The following is a 6,000-nucleotide window of genomic DNA, read 5'->3' on the forward strand; positions in this document are numbered from 1 at the left end:
TTATTCACATCTCGAGTCCTATGGCACCAATCTGTTCGTGCAAGGTGTCGTTTAAAAGCTTATTAAACCTACTTTAATTGTTTATAAATAACTCTACTCATAAAAGTAACCGTTTAGGAAATATTTGAAAATATGTGTTTTTTTATCGCGCATGAATTGCACAACTACTAGTAAAAAATGCGTCTAACTCAATAAACAATAACTTTACCGCAATTGATGTTATTATAACATTTTCGCGTCTATTCATGCTCTTTCTAAAAATATAAGTTTCATTGGTATATGATAATATATAACCATGTAATTATGAATTTGGTTTAGCAGGAGTCACTCTGCCCGGTCGCAGAAATGGGCGCTGACCGTAGTAAAGTATTCAATATTTTTGAGGTCCTATTTTACGGATCCATATGCGAGAGGTATCGTTTCAAAGCTAATTAAACCTACTATATTTTTTTATAAACAACTATAATCATAAAGGTAGCTGTTTAGAAAATATTTGAAAATATGTGTTTTATAGACCATGAGTCGCACAAGTACCTACTGGTAAAAAATGCTTCTTAATCAATAAACAACAACTTTTCCGGAATTGATGTTAGATTTACGCGGAATTTCGTGCGCTTTCTAATAACATAAGTTTTATTGGTGTATGATATTATATAACCAAGTAATTACAAATTTGGTTAAGTAGGAGCCACAGCGCCCGGCCACGTATGGATGCTGACCGTCGCCAAATTTTCTATATTTTTCAGATCCTATTTTATTTAACAGGAATCTTTTGAAAGCATATTATGCGTACTATCATTAGTTCTCAATAATTTTAGTTGTAACTGTAGTAGCTAACAAAATATTTGAAAATATGCATTGGAACCGATGTGAGTAAAACATGATTCTAGCTCAATTAATTATATTTTTTCCGCAATTGATATAATAACAAAATAAACGGCGAAATGTATGACCTTTTCAAATAAAAAGTTTTGTCAGTATTGCATAAACAATTAATGTTAATTTATCCATCATACTCACTGCGCACCGTCATATACATGGATGACCATTTTCGTTGCCGTTTTCATAATTTTTAAGATTGTATCTTGGTGCATGACCAATAAACAATAACTTTACCGCAAATAATGTTATGATAAGATTTACAGGACATTTCATATGCTTTCTAAAAATATAAGTTTTATTGATGTATGATATTATACAACCAAGTAATTACGAATTTGGTTTAGCAGGTGTCACTGCACCCCCGTGACGTAAATAGGTGCTAACCGTCGCCTAATTTTATGTATTTCTCAGATCCTATTTTAGCGATCAATTTGTGAGAGGTATCATTTGAAAGCATATTATGCGTACTATCGTTACTTTTTAATAATTTTAGTCGTAATTGTAGAAGTTTACAAAATATTTGACAATATGTGTATTTTTACTGTATATGAATAGCATTCGCACTGATACGAGTGAAACATGCTTCTAGCTCAATAAATTATATTTTTCCGCAATTGATATAATAACGAAATGAACCGCAAAATGTATGGCCTTTACAAAAAATGAGTTTTGTTAGTTTTGCTTAAACAATTAATGTTAATTTGTCCACCATACCCACTGCGCACGGTCAATCGTCATATAAACGGATGTCCACCGCCGTTGCCTTAATTCTTTCATCATTTTACAGATTTTATTTTACTGATCAATTAAGTATATAAGTAAATTCGATACGTGATAGATTATATTTATTATGAATATACGATTAGTGAAATAAAATCTGAAAAATCATGAAAAAAGGCAACGACGGTGGACATCCATTTATATGATGGTGCGCAGTAGGTGAGCTGAACGAATTCAAATTATTTGTTTATGCAATACAAACCAAACTTATTTTTTGTGTAAGTCATACATTTTCCGTTTATTTTGTTATTATTTCAATTGCGGAAAACTATAATTTATTGAGCTAGAAGCGTGTCTTATCAATGCCAATGCTATTCATGCACAGTAAAATACACATATTACTAATCAAATATTTTGTAAACTTCTACAGTTTCGACTTGAAATATTAGAAATAAAGATAGTACGCATAATATGCTTTCAAATGATACCTCTCACAAATTTATCAGTAAAATAGGATCTGAGTAACGTAGAAAATTTGGCGACGGTCAGTCAGCACCCAATATCGTGACAGGGCGCAGTGACCCCTGCTAAACCAAATTCGTAATTACTTGGTCATATATTATCATACACCAATAAAACTTATATTTTTAGAAAGCGCATGAAATTTCGCGTAAATTTTATAATAACATTAATTGCGGTAAAGTTATGGTTTATTAAGTTAGAAGCATTTTTTATCTGTATATGTGCAACTCGTGCTCGAAAAAAAAACTCATGTTTTCAAATATTCTGTAAACAGCTACCTTTATAACTATAGTTATTCAAAAATAATTATAGTAGGTTTAATTTGCTTTCAAATGATACCTCTTACATATGGATCCGTAAAATAAGAACTTAAAAATATTGAATACTTTACTACGGTCAGCGCTCATTTTTATGCGACCGGCGGAGTGACCACTACGAAACAAAATTCGTAATTTAATGGTTATATTATCACTTACCAATAAAACTTATATTTTTAGAAAGCTCATGAATAGTCGCGTAAATTTTATAATAACATCAATTGCGGTAACGTTATTGTTTATTGACTTAGAAGCATTTTTTACCAGTACTTGTGCTATTCATGCTCGATAAAAAACACATATTTTCAAATATTATGTAAACAGCTACCTTTAATACTATAGTTATGTGTAAACAATTATAGTAGGTTTAATTATCTTTCAAACGATACCTCTCACATATGGATCTGTAAAATAAGACCTCAAAAATATTGAATACTGTACTACGGTCAGCGCCCGTATAAGCGACCTGGAGGATAACCCTTGCCAAACAAAATTCTTAATTACATGGTTATATATTATCACATACCAATGAAACTTATATTTTTAGAAAGAGCATGAATAGACACGAAAATTTTATAATAACATCAATTGCTGTAAAGTTATTGTTTATTGAGTTAGACGCATTTTTTACTAGTACTTGTGCAATTCATGCGCGATAAAAAAACACATATTTTCAAATATTTCCTAAACGGTTACTTTTATGAGCATAGTTATTTGAAAACAATTAAAGTAGGTTTAATAAGCTTTCAAATGACACCTCGCACGAACAGATTGGTGCCATAGGACTCGAGATGTGAATAAATATCTATGATGGTCGGTCGCCATCTTTCCCCCCCTTTTTCTCGACCCGTCCCCCTCTCCTTAAACTAAAACAGGTCAATTCGTAATCTGGAGAGAACGAGGAACATATCCATACCTGTTTTAGGTATTTAGAAGAGATGTCGACGAAAATCGTGAAGGAGACGACTTGTGGCCAAATTGGCTCTAGACTATATCCAATAGATTTATTTAATTCAAGTTCCAGTTAGAGCATCTTATTATCTTGATTTTTATAAGACTGGATTTTTGAAAACTAACTCACTAAATTAATTATGAATTTTTCTCTAATGCACGTTTAGAAAAACGCACGTATAGAGCTGAATCAGTCGATCTTATTTGTAAAATTTGGACAATTTTGAATATTAAAACGGGTAAATTTATAATTCGTATATCCTGTACCACAATCATTTCAGACTAGATTTTTATTTTAAGTATTTGAAAAAGAGTAAACTAGCCTTAGGCGAATTCAATTTTTTTCAGAAATTACCTAAAATTAAGTGACAATTTCTTTGAAAATCTACATCACATCGAAGTAAGTTTTGTACTAAATTAATCTGCAACGTTTACTTAAATTGCTGTTATGCCTTAGTGATTATAAATTGCTATTATTGATTTTTGCCAATTTTTTGAAAACGAGCCTTCACCGTAGAAAAAGTCCTATAATGTGATATATATTTATAAACTACTCGCAAAGCCCTTTAATTTGATACCACACACGGTATGTTCGAGCGCTCGGTTGCGATTTCACTATTTTTAACACGAAAGCCCTATTAAGTCCCGATTTTAAAAATAATTATGTGTAATTATCGTGAAAGTTTAAATCAGTGAAATTTAGTTGTACGTACATAATCGACAGAGCGAAATGAGGTCTCAAGGTGCAATGAGAGTTGTGCGAAGCAACGACCTGTCCCATTTTTATCACAGTCTATGCGCTCGTTAGCCACCGAGGTATAAATAGTGCAACACCCTCCGCTGACCGTTATTTCCATCCAGAGAGATTCCGTAAATATAACCCCCTCCTCCCCCCAACGTCAGTATAGTCACACCTCGGACACTGGCGATCAAATACATTGAAAGAGGCGTTTTCCTAGCACACAGTCTTAGCTCGTGTAGGTGAACGCGTACTATGCTTGTATGAGGAATATGACACGTCGACTGTTTGCGTTTTTGACAGGCGGTAACTGTGAGGTAACCGAGAGGGGGTGGACGGCACTTTCAGCGGGGAGCGGGAGTGGCCATACTGTACGACAGTACTCTTTATTATACTGTGGTATAGTGACGTCCGACGTCACAGTTATATGAAACGGAATAACGGCCTGTGGCCTATTTCACAAAGGTGACAATTGGCGCCCGGCAGTGACAGTTCGCCGTTCCCTGTTCAACAAGGCAATATTGACGCTGAGTAACAATGTTAGTTATGACTCAGGACATAGATGTTTTTATGTAGTATGTAGGCAAGGACCATATAATACGGGATAGACAAAGCCCATACAAAAAAGCGTACACCTGAAATGTATGGGCCTTTTAGGCGTAAAACTAGATGGCGCTGTTCGCAGCCTGGAAGTGGCCAAAATCATATTTTCCCGAAATATTTTTGCGTGTTTTTATTTTTTACTAGCTTTTGCCCGCGGCTTCGCTCGCGTTAGAAAGAGACAAAAAGTAGCCTATTTCACTCTCCATCCGTTCAACTATCTCCACTTAAAAAATCACGACCATTCGTCGCTCCGTTTCGCTGTGAAGGACGGACAAACAAACAAACACACACACTTTCCCATTTATAATATTAGTATGGATAATATAATTATGTAATGTATAGTACGAGTATAGTATGGATATAATATCGTTGTCTGAGTACCCACAACACAAGCATTCTTTAGCTTGCTGTGGGACTCAGTCACTCAGTCAATCTGTGTAAGAATTAATGTAATATTTATTTATTTATTTATCTATAGTGTCTACAAAGGATTTTTTCTTTGTACAGTAATTCAGAATGTCCCTACAAAGTGGTCCGTTCCGATTGTTCTTGAGTGTATTTAGTCTGGTCTGAGTAATATTCGTAAGGAATTCACAAGTAATCAGGCGCGAATGAGATACGCAGACGAGACGGTGCTATTCATAAAGCTTACATACTTTTTCAGTACATTAACTATGGGTCCCATTTAGGGTTGCAAATAGAAAAATAAAACATTTTTTTTTCAGAATTATGAAAAAAAAAACATGAAAAAAAAACCGAGCACCATTGTTTTTTGACAATATTGGTTTTTAACCCCCGACGCAAAAACGACGGGGTGTTATAAGTTTGACGTGTCTGTCTGTCTGTCTGTCTGTCGGTCTGTCTGTCTGTCTGTTTGTCTGTGTGTGTGTCTGTCTGTGGCATCGTAGCTCCCGAACGGATGAACCGATTTCGATTTAGTTTTTTTTATTTGAAAGCTGGGTTAGTCGGGGGTGTTCTTAGCCATGTTTCATGAAAATCGGTCCACTAGGTCGCGGTCGGGGGTTTTTTCAAAATTTTAATTTTGTGGTCAGGTTATTCGTGAGTTGTAACGTGTTTCAATAACAATAACGTACATTTTAATTCGATTTACATTCAGTATACAAACGTTTATTGGGGAATCCCCGATGCGGCGTGCAGCGTGGAGAGGCGGTGGTGTTGCCAACAGTAAACAGTGATAACTACCAACTACAGATTTCTTAAATGTTACTTTTATAAGACCAGAAATTAAAGTTATTTGATTAAATT

Source organism: Leguminivora glycinivorella, chromosome 8 (genome assembly GCF_023078275.1).
Source record: "Leguminivora glycinivorella isolate SPB_JAAS2020 chromosome 8, LegGlyc_1.1, whole genome shotgun sequence".
NCBI classification, from domain to species: domain Eukaryota; kingdom Metazoa; phylum Arthropoda; class Insecta; order Lepidoptera; family Tortricidae; genus Leguminivora; species Leguminivora glycinivorella.